General features: G+C 40.9%; 1 non-coding gene across 1 annotated transcript; it reads right to left on the minus strand.

Moving 5' to 3' along the window:
• Positions 1 to 12,068: 12,068 nt before the first annotated feature.
• On the minus strand, positions 12,069 to 12,175 carry LOC121168960. The gene has a single exon (XR_005885812.1). It is a non-coding gene; the product is annotated as a U6 spliceosomal RNA (small nuclear RNA).
• Between the last annotated feature and the right edge of the window lie 1,404 nt (positions 12,176 to 13,579).

Genomic DNA, 13,579 nt, shown 5'->3' on the forward strand with positions numbered 1-13,579 from the left:
AAAAGACCCCTAGTGGCCAGGTCTGGAAGCCAGGAACCTAGAACTCCATCTGCATCTCTGATACGAGGTGCAGGAGCCCAAGTACTTGGGCCACTGTCTGTTGCCATCCCAGGTGCAATTGCAGGGAGCTGAATCGGAAGCAGAGCATCCATGATTTGAGCTTCCAATACAGGAGGCTGATGTTACAAGCAGTGGATAATCCCAATGTACCACAAGACACTCTCAAATGTGATCCTTCTGAACCAGGTTTAAGATGTCTACCTTGAGAATGGACTGAATATTAAACAATAATATCGTCCGTGTGCCTATAGGCTAATTTTCTAAAGCATCTGAGCTATAGAATAAATTAGCTTAATTTTTTGTTTGTTTAACTTTGAACTATCTCCTTACCTTACAGAGGGATGACTTGCTCTAGAAATGTATTCTTTGTGGAGTAATTTCTGCAGTAGTCTTTACTGTTGTAACATTCAGGTCCCCTAAAATTATTTACCTAAGAAAACTAATGTATCAAAAGCCCAAAAATGCTATTGATTTAATTCCAAGCATTTAGAGATCAATACCTTCAGAAAAAAAATTACGAAGTGTTTAATCAATGTTCAGATTTTGCTGTTTGCTTGGTAACCTAAGAAGCTGACTTTTCTGCTAAACAAAATGTAGGTCACCTCTGACTTGTCACAGGAGTGGATTCTTGAAAACAACTCCGCAGGTTGGTGATTACTGCATCCTATGACATCTCTTGAGAAGTATTTGTGAATCGATAAGTAAGTTCTAAGACCAACCAGATGCACTCAAATGCCGTTAGGCTGTTGAATTCCAGAGCTGTTGACTCATTGTTGTCATAGCAGAACCAGCATAGCAGACTGGCTTTCACAGTGGAAGAATTTATAATCTTCCTGTGAATCTGCTAGGAGAGGGAAAGGCTTGATAAGGAGTCAGTTGATAAGGAGGAAAAGAATGGATGGCAAGGTTAAAGGTTGAGGACCTGGAGCAACAACAGAGAGCAAAACAAATGTGACCAAAATAGGATGTGTTAAGCAGAGGAGCAGAATCTTGAGTATGCTTGATTAGCAATGGTCATAAAGTGACACTGACAAACACTGAGAAACTGACAGCCGAAGTTTTGGATAAGCATTTCAGACCGGCCTAAAGGCTTCCGGCTTGTACTGTACAATAAAAGGAATATGTACTTAAAAGCAAAAAGAGAAAAAAAAAAAGATCTTTTCTACTAGTAGTCAAGAGATTATTTCAGGGAAAAAGCATATTTATTTATTCACATTGTGTTTTCAGTACCCACTGTATTGTAGGTCCTCTCATAGGTGCTGGGTTCAAAGAGCTATCAACTGTTTTTGCCATTGGGGCCTGTTTGCTGATGACCCTGAGGAGGAAGGACCCAGGGACATTGATGATCATCAGTAAGTGTCAAGTCATCATAATAATACACTCTGTGGTTACATCTTACGGTTCTCATGAGGCTAGTAGATAGATTTCTGTTCCCTGCTCTGTTGATGAAAACCGTAAAACTAAGTGTTGCTAAGTAACTTTCTCAGGATCACAGCTCATCAATGGTAGTGCTACCTGAGTTCCCTTATTTCATATGTCAGAGCCCACATTCTGAATGACTCCCGCTGCCTTGGTTCTTGGGGAGGAGAATTCATTCAAAAAAAAAAAAAAAAGAGGACAACTCTGTTCATAAATGGTTCTAACTCCTCTCTGGCTTTTGGAACAAGAGGATGAGATTGGGAAAAGCATACACTGGTGAGTCCTGAGAAAGAAAAGACTTCTGCAGAAAGTTCTGCATGTCTTTTAGAACCATTGATGTCTTTCCAGAACTAAATCAGGGGAGGAAAAAGCTTGTCAATCAATAACTGATCAAGAAATTCATCAAGAATTGGATTCCTCACTGATGGACTGAATATATCAAAGAAAGATGGCAAAATTCTCCATTGCTCCAGGGTGCTCTTAGGGAAATACTCTCATAATTTGCTCTGGGGAAATCCTTCACCTGCCATCCCTCCAAATACATTCAAAAAATATTTACTAAGGGCCTACTGTGTGCCAGGCATGGTCATAGGCTTGGAGCTGTTAAAGGTCAGAGTGAGTTTTTCAACCTTTTGAGTCTTCTCAGCATCTTCGATTTGAATGGGATGAGAAGAAAAGCAGGAAGAGGGGCTTCGAGGGCCTCAGAGATAAAGGCCAGATTAGAGAAAATCTCAGGCAGCCAACTGTGGCTACTAACACACTTGGCCTTTGATGTAGCCACTAGGTTGCTCTTGGAATGCCAGAACCCTGTATCAGAGGGTCTGGGTTCAAGTCCCTGATCTTCTTCTAGCTTCCTGCCAATGTCTACCCTGGAAAGTAACAGCTGATGGCTCAAACAGCTGAGCTCCTTCTATCCATGTGACTGTCGGAGGACATTTGCGGAGTGAATCAACAGCTGGAAGATATTCTGCCCTCTTTTCCCTTCTCCCCAGCTTGCAAACACATAAATAAAATTTAGAAATGGTTGTCAAGAAAGGAAACCTCATGTTAAGATATTTTTTAGTTCCAAGAATTCCAAGTCACAAGAAGTTCTGAGTTAACTTTTAAACTAGCCCTCAGCTGTTGTAATTATGCTAAAATCCCTATATGTGAGGCAAAGGAAACTTCTGCTATCTGCACAGGGGCATGTCATCATTTCCCCTTATCAGATCAGTCACGTTACAAAGAGTCAGACAAACCAGCTCTTCTGCTATCCACCATTCATCTTTACATTTGTGGGAGGTTTAATAACTGTTAGCTTCACAGTAGTTCAACATGTTCTGAGAAAACACTTCCAATTCCCATTTAGGTCTTCACAATCAGTTCCTTGTAAGTGATGGAATCAAGAAAACACTGTCACCATCTTCATCTGTCATATGAACTACTCACAATACTATTTTGAAGTTTGTTATGATAATTATTAAGAGATATGTGTGTGAGTATATGCGTGTAAAATTCCAAGAACTCATGTAGTGGAGCTTCAATCAATTGTGCCAGTTAGGAACTGTCCACAATTTTAAAGCAAAGATTCAAAGGAGACACTTAAAAAAAAAAAAGATTTATTTAGTTTTATTGGAAAGTCATATATATAGAGAGAGAGGAAGCAAGACAGAGAGGAAGATCTTCCATCAGATGATTCACTCCCCAAGTGACCTCAATGGCCAGCGTGGCGCTGATCCAAAGCCGGGAGCCAGGAGCAATTCCTGGTCTCCCACACGGGTGCAGGGTCCCAAGATTTCGAGCTGTTCTCAACTGCTTTCCTAGACCACAAGCAGGGAGCTGGGTGGGAAGCAGGGCAGCTGGGACTAGAACCGGCGTCCATATGGGATCCTGGTACATTCATGATGAAGACTTTAGCCACTAGGCCATGCCGCCAGGCCCAAGTGGGGGCACACTTTTAAGAGTGTTTTTTTTATTGAAGTGACCCTTCACTTTTTATTGAAAATGACATACTTTCTCCATTCCACTCTCAATTTTTTTTTTTTTGATTGCTAGGAAAATGTTGCAAGAAAGCCCATTTTCACTTGAACCACTTCAATTGCCAACTAATGACGTAACTGAGAAAGTGTGACTTTTAGAAGAATGCTTCCTTCATCTTTATTGTCTGTAGTATTCTGTGCAGCAGCAATAGATGCCTGTGGGCTGCCTTCCCCTCGAGGGAAACCGACATCCCTCCCCTCTGCTGAGGAATCCGGGAGGAGACTGCAGCCTCCTGGCGGGATGAGCTCATTACATAAAAACCACTGTCCTCACCCTGGACAACAGACCTCTCTCCTTCTGGCATACGTTGGAGGGTAAGTGTGGGCAGAGGTCACTGGGTGTGTGTGTGTGTGTGTGTGTGTGGCACGCTGGGTCTGGGACTCTGCAGAAAAAACTGGAGAGACATATTCACGGTCAGCAGTGAGGTAAGCTACGTGCTGCTTTGGCGAAAAGAGGATCCTTGAGAATTCTTTTCTGGCCTCAGGGTTGCTCGGGAAGTCTGACCTGTCCAGAGTGTGGTCTGTGTTTGAATTAAGGAAACCCGAGCGAGCCGTCAGTGAGTGACAAGGAAATAAGCTCAGGAATCCATCCTATAGGCTACCTTAAGGTCTCAGAACTTTACAAGCAAAAGAATGATACAAAATTCAGTCCCTTCTTGTGGCCACGTATTCTGCCCTGAGCCCTCTTCCCTTTCTGCTGTGTTCACTCCCCAGCAGGCGCGACATCCTCTGTTATGGGTGCTGAATTTTAACATTTGTGTATTATTTTCCTTTTTATAACTGTAAAAATAATCTATTGATTGTTCTTTAATTGCTGCATATTATATGGCTAAATGGAAAAGAAAATTAAATGCAACCCTGGAATCCAGGATTGATCACTCTTAACCTTTTTCCGAGAATGTTTTATGATTTTTTTTTCCATTTGCGTATATTTCAGGAGCCATCTTCTAATATTCTTTTTTGGTTTTACTTTTGCTTATTTATTTGAAAGGCAGAGAGACAGAGAGTTTTCCCATTCATTGATTCACTTACAAAATGCCCACAACCACCAGGGCTGGGCCAGCCCAACACAAGGTGTCTGAAGTTTAGCTGGGGTGTTCCGTGCGAATGCCAGGAGCCCAGGTACTTGTGCCATCACCTACTGTCTCCCGGGGTGCACCTCAGCAGGAAGCTTGGGTCAAAAGATGCTTTGGGTCTCATACAGTCACTCCAGTATGGAACGCAGGTGTCCCCAGCAGGGTCCCACCATTCTGTATGATGTTTAAGGACTGCAAGGGCTTGCATTACATGGTTATATTTTAATTCATTTAGCCAATGTCTAATTGTCAGATATTTGGGATTTATTTTTCTTGTTGTATATTGAGGCATACTGAAAGTTGACATGCCTCCCGTGTTTCCTTCAGATATATTAAAATACAAACTCAGTGGGTCAGTGGACATGACGTGTAAAATACTGCTGAAACTCTTCCTATCAGATTACAATGTCATCGTTAGCCAGCGAGGGCCAGATGCCCTGCAGTACCCTAAGCACTGATCTTTTTCTAATGTTTGGTAGATTATCAGATTGTAGATGCTGCTAGGATAGATGCAGAGACAGCTCACTGTTAGGGCCTTATTTGAAAGGTGTTTTTTTCTTTTGAAGTTTAAAATTTTTATTTACAATTGTTGCCATGTTTGACATATAATACTCACTTGCACCAGTTCAGGTACATAATCATCTTCGTTTTCTGCCATTTCTTTTTGTGATTTCTTAAAATATTTAATTTTCTAACCTACCAGAATATTTTGGTGTGGCATGTGATGCGTGGCCTGGCTTTACTCTTGAAACAGATAAGTGTTTTCTCTCCTGCCACTTCTTCATCCTGTCTTCTCACCACCAGTTATACATGCCAGCTCTTGTCTCCAGGCCTTAAGGAGCACAGCTCAGGGCCGTCACGGCTGTGTCGGCAGAAGGATTCACTAGAGAGGAAACTGAGCAGTCAGCAGAACTCAGCTTTAGGAGTAGCACTTCATTATGCTTTTGAAAAACAAAAGAAAGATAGCGAAAAATCACAAACATTTCACTTATAGAGTCTGGATATATGGGCCAAGGAATGTTTTCTGTGTTTCGTTAGCACCCCATAAAAATGTTTATAGGAACTGTGTATTTGCTACAAGTTGAAAAGAATTCTTGGCAAAACTGGAGCCAGCATCTCCTAAGAGGCAGTGTTGGGGAACAGTTTTATAATTGATTCCATGGTGGTTTTGCTTAAAACAGCCTTACATTTTTTGAGTCAGATTTTCTAATTAATTTTCTTCAGGAATGTCATCCATTTTATTCAGATTTTTATTGGCTGGCATGGGTTCAGCAGGATAATTTCTCCAAAGTGTCCTTGAGGATCCTCATTGTTGTCGCTTATTATTTTTAACATCCATGGGTCAGTATTGTGGTATAGTCAATAAAGGCACAACTACAACAGTGGCATCCCATGTGGATGCCAGTTTGAGTCTGGGTAGCTCCTCCTCTTCTTTTTTGTTTTTTAAGATTTATTTAATTTTTATTCCAAAGACAGATATACAGAGAGGAGGAGAGACAGAGAGGAAGATTTTTCCATCCGATGATTCACTCCCAAGTGACCACAACGGCTGGTGCTGCACCCATCCGAAGCCAGAAGCCAGGAACTCTTTTGGGTCTCCCATGCAAGTGCCGGGTCCCTAGGCTTTGAGCCATCCTCAGCTGCTTTCCCAGGCTAGAAGCAGGGAGCTGGATGGGAAGTGGGGCTGCCGGGACTAGAACCAGTTCCCATATGGGATCCTGGTGCATTCAAGCGAGGACTTTAGCCACTGGGCCACCATGCCAGGCCCGCAGCTCCTCTTCTGATGCAGCTTTGTGCTTTATGGTCTTGGTGAAGCAACAGAAAAGCAGGCCCTGCTGCCCATGTAGGACACATGGCAAAAGCTGCTGGTTCCTGACTCTTGGACTCCTTGCTCAAACCTGGCAGTTGTGGCCATCTGAAGAGTGAACCAATAGATGGAAAATCTCTCTCCCCCTTTCTCCTATTCTCCCATGCTGCCTCTCTCCTTCTCTCACTCTCACTCTGTAACTTTTTCAAATAAATAAACCTTAGAATCCTAGGTAGTTGGAATTACTAAATGAATAATGTTTTCTTACTGTTTTTGCTCTGTGTTTAGAGGATGTGATGAGTACAATTTCTTTGTAGAATATTTAAAGTTCTCATGGCTTAATGTTTCACATTTTTGTGAACGCTTGGTAAAATTTCCCATCTAATTATTTTAATAACTGTGTGCCTACTTGAGCCTTTAAAGACTGAAAGGCATGAGTTTGGATTTGATAGGGACCATTGCATTCCTGACAACTTCTTTTTGTAATTCTAATAATTTATACTTTATATGATTTTTTTTAAAGAGGGCTTTTTTTTTTTTAATTTTTAACTTGGGAGGCAGATTAACAGAGAGAAGAGAAGTGGAGAGAGATCTTTTACCTGCTAGTGCATTCCCCAAATGCCTGCAACAGCTAGAACTAACCAGCCCTAAGCTTGGGTCTTCCCAACAGGTAGCAGGGACCCACATACTTGGGCCATCATCCACTATCTCCTAGATTAGAAATGCAGAGTATCCAGAGCCTGAATCTGGCATTCCATACGAGATGAGGGCATCCCGTGCAGTGAAAACAATCACTCCATGTATTATTATACTTAATATTTCAGATGGTATATAAAATGTTTTGCTTGACTATTGCACCATCATAATTCCCGTTCTAGACAACAAAAGAATGAGATTATTTTGTCCCAATAGAGTCTCCAGACATTTTCACTCATTGACATTTATTGTCATTATTGATATTTTGGACTTCGGTCTTCCTGAAGTTTTTTTGTTTTGTTTTGTTTTGCTTTTATGCTTCCTTGCATTATGTTTTGTATATACACTATAAATTTTTATTGTGATAAAATGTGCATAAGAAAATATATCATGTTGGGCCAGCACTGTAGTGCAGTGAGCTACGATATCATGAGCAATGCTGGTATCTCACATTGGAGCACCAGATTGAGTCCTGCTGCTTCATTTCCTATTCAGCTTACGGATAATGTGCCACTGCCACCTATGTGGGAGTCCTGGATGAACCTCTGAGCTCCTGGCTTCCATCTAGGTGAGCCCTGGTCATTGCCACCAAATTTGGGGCATCTGAATTTGATAACTAAATACCTCAAACAATTGAAATAATACAGTATTTTTCCTTTTGTAACTGGCTCATCGACTACAAGGTTCATCTGTGTGGCAGCATGTTGCCAGAAGTTCTCAGCTTTTTAAGGCTGTAAAATTTAATTCTCTCCCTCTACTTGTATATTCATCTGCAGTTTATAGCATATTGATGGTGTCACTCCTTAGTGACAATATGAATAAAAAGCAAAACACTATTTTTTCCACTAGTTATCTCAGTTAGCTTGGTGTGGATATAGAGGAAGAATTTTGATGTCTTATTTTGCTACTTAAAACATTTTTTTTCTAATTTATTTGTTTGAAAGACAGAGGGGCAGAGACAAAAAAGATTTCTTTTTTTTTTTTTTTAAGATTTATTTTATTGGCAAGGCAGATATATAGAGAGGAGAGACAGAGAGGAAGACCTTTCGTCCGATGATTCACTCCCCAAGTGAGTGAGCCGCAACGGTCGATGCTATGCCGATTCGAAGCCAGGATCCTTTTCCGGGTCTCCCACGCGGGTGCAGGGTCCCAAAGCTTTGGGCCGTCCTCGACTGCTTTCCAGGGCCACAGGCAGAGAGCTGGATGGGAAGTGGAGCGGCTGGGATTAGAACTGGCGCCCGTATGGGATCCCGGGTGTGCAAGGCGAGGATCTTATCCACTGCGCCGGGCCCGAAAATAAAAGAGATTTCTTATCCTCTGATTCATTCCCAAAGTATCCACAACAATGAGGGCTGGACCAGGCTGGAGCCAGGAGTCAGGATCAATCTAGGTTTCCCACATGGGGAACCATGGTCCAAGATTTGAACCTCCCCACTGCCTGTCAGGGTGTGTGGCAGCTGGAAGCTGGAATCAGCAAAAGAGCTGGGATTGAAGCCAGGCACTCTAACATGGGGCATCTCACACGATGACATCTTAACTGCTGCACCAAATGCTTGCCCCATTGTGTCATTTAATTGAAAATCTGCTTCTGCTCTCTTCATTCTGATGCCATCTTTCTTTCTGCCACTAGAGGGCTTGGCTTCTAGATACAAATACTGTCATCTTCCTTCCAGCTTGAAAACTCTCAGGGACTCAGATTACTTACAGGACGAGCTCGAATGCCTCTGCATGTTAGACCCAGATCTTACCTGCACACTGCTGATCTTTAGGGCCTCGAGTGGTACCACTTCCACTGAATGCCCCAGCATCAGCACCAGCAGAATTCTTTAGTGCCTCAGGTGATGCGACCTTAGACATGTGGTTAGCTCATGAGGCCAGTGCCCCATAAGTAGGATTATTCTGAGAAAGCTCCGTTGTGTACTGTATCCAAGAAATCAATACAGTTCCCAAGCCTGAAGACTTATACCTACACAAGTATTTTCTTCTGAGTCCCTTTTTCTTTTAAGATTTTTTTTTTCATTTTTATTGGAAAGGCAAATCTATATAGAGAAAGAAAGAGCAGACTTCCATGCATGGTTCACCCCACCAAATGACTGCAGCTGCCAGAGCTGAGCCAATCCAAAGCCAGGGACCAGGGGCCAGGAGCCTCTTCCAGGTCTCCCACGTGGACACAGGGTCCCAAGGCTTTGGGCCATTCTCCACTGCTTTCCCAGGCCACAGGCAGGGAGCTGGATGGGATGTGGAGCGGCAGGACATGAACCCTTGCCCATATGTGAGTCTTATGATTTCAGCTCCTAGATGTAGGGTACTTTTGTTTTGTTTGTTTAGTTAGTAAATTTTGCTTATGCAATGAAATAGAGAACCTGCTTCATTCTTTTAGATGTGAAGATTCATTGTCCTTGTACTGTGTTTGAAAGAATCATTCTCCCCATCAAATTATCTTAACACTATTGTTGAAAATCAGTTGGCCACAGAAGTATGAAATTTTTTTCCTGAATTCCAAATTCCACTTCATTGTACTCATTGTGTGTGGCATGCCAGCACCATTAACAGTCATTGCAGTTGCATTGCTCTCAGTTGCACTCAGAAAGCATGAATCCTTCAACACTGTTGTTGTTTGATAGCACTGTGGTCAGTTTTTTTATGACTTGTAATTTCTGGTGAATTTTAGAATTGGCTTGTCAATTTCTGCTTAGCAAAAAGGTGACAGAAATTTTTAGAAAGAGTGGGCTGAATTTGTGGTTTTGGAGAGTATTGCTATCTTAACATTAAGGCAATTTTCCATTCTATGAATGGACTGTTTTTCTGTGGATTTACATGTGTGTTTTTATATATTGATTTTCATTTTGTATCCAGTAACTATATTGAATATATTTGCTAGTGTTACTAGATTGAAGGTGTGAAAATGTGTTCTTTATGATTTTCTTTCTTTTTTTAAGATTTACTTTTTTTTAAGGAGTGAGAAAGACACAGAGAGAGAGAGAGAAGGAAGAGAGAGATGCACCTACTGGTTCTCTCCTTGTGTGCTCTTAGCATTCAGAGTTGAGCCAGGCAGAAGTCTGGAGCCGGGAATGTCATCCCGGTCTCCCACCAGGGTGGCAGGAACCCAGCTGCCTGGGTCATCATCTGCTGCATTTCCAGGCATGTTAGCAGGAGGTTAGGTGGAAACTGGGGGAACTAGGACACAAAGCGGTGTTCTGATTGGGGTGTGAGCATACGAAGTGACTCTTTTTGTTTGTTTGTTTGTTTTTATCTGGTTTGGTTTATTTCTTCTTCTATTTTATTTTTAATTTTATGGTACAATTCCACAGTCTCTGAAATTTTCCTTACTCCCTTCCAAATTCCCTCCCCAAGCTGATTTTCCCCATGTTATTATCATAGTATAGTGCCAAGTGGTTCTTAACCTGCTGCACCACAAGTTCACCCCCTCAAGATTTTCTGTATGTAACATCATGTCCTCTACAGATGAACGTACTGTGGCTGCTGCTTCCTGTGTAGTCTGGTTGCCTTCTATTTATTTTTATTGTCTTATTATGCTGCCCAAACCTACAGAACAAAGTTGGCTGAAAAGGGTCAGAGTAAATATCTTTCTCTTGTTTCTGGTCTTAGAAAATGTTTAGTCTTTCACTATCAACCATGTGTTAGCTAGGGGTTCTGCCTAGATTATCTGAAACATCTACAGCTTATTGATATTTTTTATTACTGAGAAGTATTCAGTTTTATCAAGTGCTTTTTCTTCATTTACTGAGATGATTGTGCTGGTTTTATTCTGTAGTCTGTACTTTCTATTTTATTATTCTGATTGATTTTTCTCTGTTAGAATGAGGTCACATTCCTGGAATAATGCCATTTGATCACAGTGTGTATTTGTTACAGGTTACTGGGTGTGGTGTGATGGTATCTCAAAGTTTTTTCATCTGTATTTCTAAAGGTTAGTGGGCTGTAGTTCTCTTTGCTTGTGCAGACTTGTCTGATTTGGTCAACAGCTGCACACTGGGGTCGTAACATCATCAGGGAAAGGTTCCTCATGTTCTGAGAGTTATTTCGTTTTTAATCATTCGGTGGAATTCACCTGTGAATCCATCTGATGCTGGGCCTTTTTAAGAACTGCTTGGTTACTCACAAAACCTCTTTCATTGACATAGACTTATTCAGATTTTATATCTTTTTGAGTCACATTGAAATTTATGTCTTTCTAGAAATTAACCCTTTTGTTTAGGTTGCCCAACTTGCTGACATTTGGTGCTTCATCGTTTTCTCTTGCAATGCTTTACATTTCAGTTGAAGTCTTTTGTTCTTTTATTCATCATCCTACCAACATTTATATCTTATCTGTATATCAGGCAATATGTTTAACGTAAAATAAATAAATAAGTGAGCCCATTGCGACAGCTCGTTAGCTAAATCCTCACTTGCCAGCACCAGGATCCCACATGGGTGCCAGTTTATGTCTTGGCTGCTCCACTTTCCATCCAATTCCACGCTCCTGGCCTGGGAAAGCAGTGAAGCATGGCCCAATCCTAGGACCCTACACCTGTGTGAGAGACCGGGAGGAAGCTCCTGGCTCCTGGCTTTGGATTGGCTCAGTTCCAGCTATTGTGGCCATTTGAGGAGTGAACCAGTGGATCTGTCTCTTTGTGTTTCCTTCTTTCTGTAGATCTGATCTGGCTTTCCAATAAAAATAAATAACTATTTAAAAGAAAAAAAAGAAGCAAAAGGGAGAAAATTCTTTCCTCAGGAAGTTCAAAATCCAGGAAGAAAATGGATATATAAATATCTTACTGCAACATGAAATCACACAGTATTACAAATGCTAACTAAACATTACAAAGGAACATTAAAGGATGATTGAGAAAAAAAGAATGTTTTTTTAGTATTAATTGATATTTATGGAGCACTTATTATGTTTCATATTTATTTTAAGTATTGATATTGTCAGTAAACAGTAAAATGTAGGTTCAAATCCAATTTGGTACAACATCAATTCTTTTTAAAAATATGAAGTGCTTCACAAATTTGTATGTCACTCCTACACAGGGACCATGCTAATCTTCCCTGTATTGTTCCAATTTTGGTTCATGTGCTGCCAAAGTGAGCACTGAAATTTCAGTTCTTGATTTTGTGTTTTAAATTCTGTCCCTGTTTTCTTGAATATTCTAGCTAAAGTTTTGTCAATTTTGTTCTGTTTTCAGACAGCCAACTTTTGTTTTCACTGGGTTTTTTTAGTTCATTTATTTCTACTTTCATCTATATTTTGCCTTTCTATTATCTTTGAATTTAATTAGCTCTTTTTTTTATGTAGAAAGTTGAAGTAACAGACTTGAGCTCCTCCTTTGTTTTTGAAGTGGCCATTTGTTTTTGAAGCAATTATTTGAATTCCCTTTAAATCCTCCTATAACTATTGTTATATTTGTTTATTCATTTCAAAGTATTTCCTAATTTATTTTATGATTTTATTTTTGACCCTTTAATTTTTTTTTTAATTGCAAAGTCAGATATACACAGAGAAGGAGAGACAGAAAGGAAGATCTTTTGTCCAATGATGATTCACTCCCCAAGCAGCCCCAATGGCCGGAATTGAGCTGATCTGAAGTCAGGAGCCAGGAGCTTATTCTAGGTCTCCCACGTGGGTGCAGGGTCCCAAGGCCTTGAGCCATCCTCAACAGCTTTCCCCGGCTACAAGCAGGGAGTTGGATGGGCAGCAGGGCTGCTGGGATTAGAACCGATGCCCATATGGGACCCCAGCACATGCAAGGCAAGGACCTTATTGGCTAGGCTACCGTGCCAGGCCTGATAGTTCTGTTCTTTAATCCCATTTTATACTGTTATCATCACACAAAATTGCATATTTATACTTTATGTGTTCCTATAAACACAGATTTGTAATTATTGCTTTATGCAATTGTCTTCTAAATCAGGAGTAAAAATACTGGAAATAAAAATTTACGTATATTCTTTATCTTGTATTACCCTATAATTACCTTCATTGAGGCTTTTTTAAAATGTGGATTTAATCTAATATCTGGTGTCCTTTCAATTTTTTGTTAAAGATTTGTTTACTTATTTTGAAAATCAGAGTTATAGAGAGGAAGAGACAGAGACCATGAGATCGTCCGTCTGCTGTTTCATCCTCCGGATGGCTGCGACAGCCAGGTTTGAGCCAGGCCAAAGCCAGGAGCCAGGAGCCAGGAGCTTTGGCCTGTTCTACCACGTGGTTGGCAAGGACCCAAACGTTTGAATCATCTTCTGCTGGTTTTCTCGGGCTATTATCAAAGAGCTAGGTGGAAAGTGGAGCAGCTAGGACATGGACCAACACCTGTATGGGATGCTGGTATTGCAGATTGCGGCTTTACCCACTACGCCGCAACAACAGTTCTCTGTTTTTTATTATCTTTGAATGTCTTAATCTCCCAATTTTGAAAGTTAGCATTGGTTAATATGGAATTCTTGATTGGCAGCTTTTCTTTTCCTGCATCATCCACTGCTTTTTGCCTCCATGGCTC

The sequence above is a fragment of the Ochotona curzoniae genome, unplaced genomic scaffold (genome assembly GCF_017591425.1).
Source record: "Ochotona curzoniae isolate NIBS_2020 unplaced genomic scaffold, NIBS_Ocur_1.0 scaffold_1037, whole genome shotgun sequence".
Lineage (NCBI taxonomy): Eukaryota > Metazoa > Chordata > Mammalia > Lagomorpha > Ochotonidae > Ochotona > Ochotona curzoniae.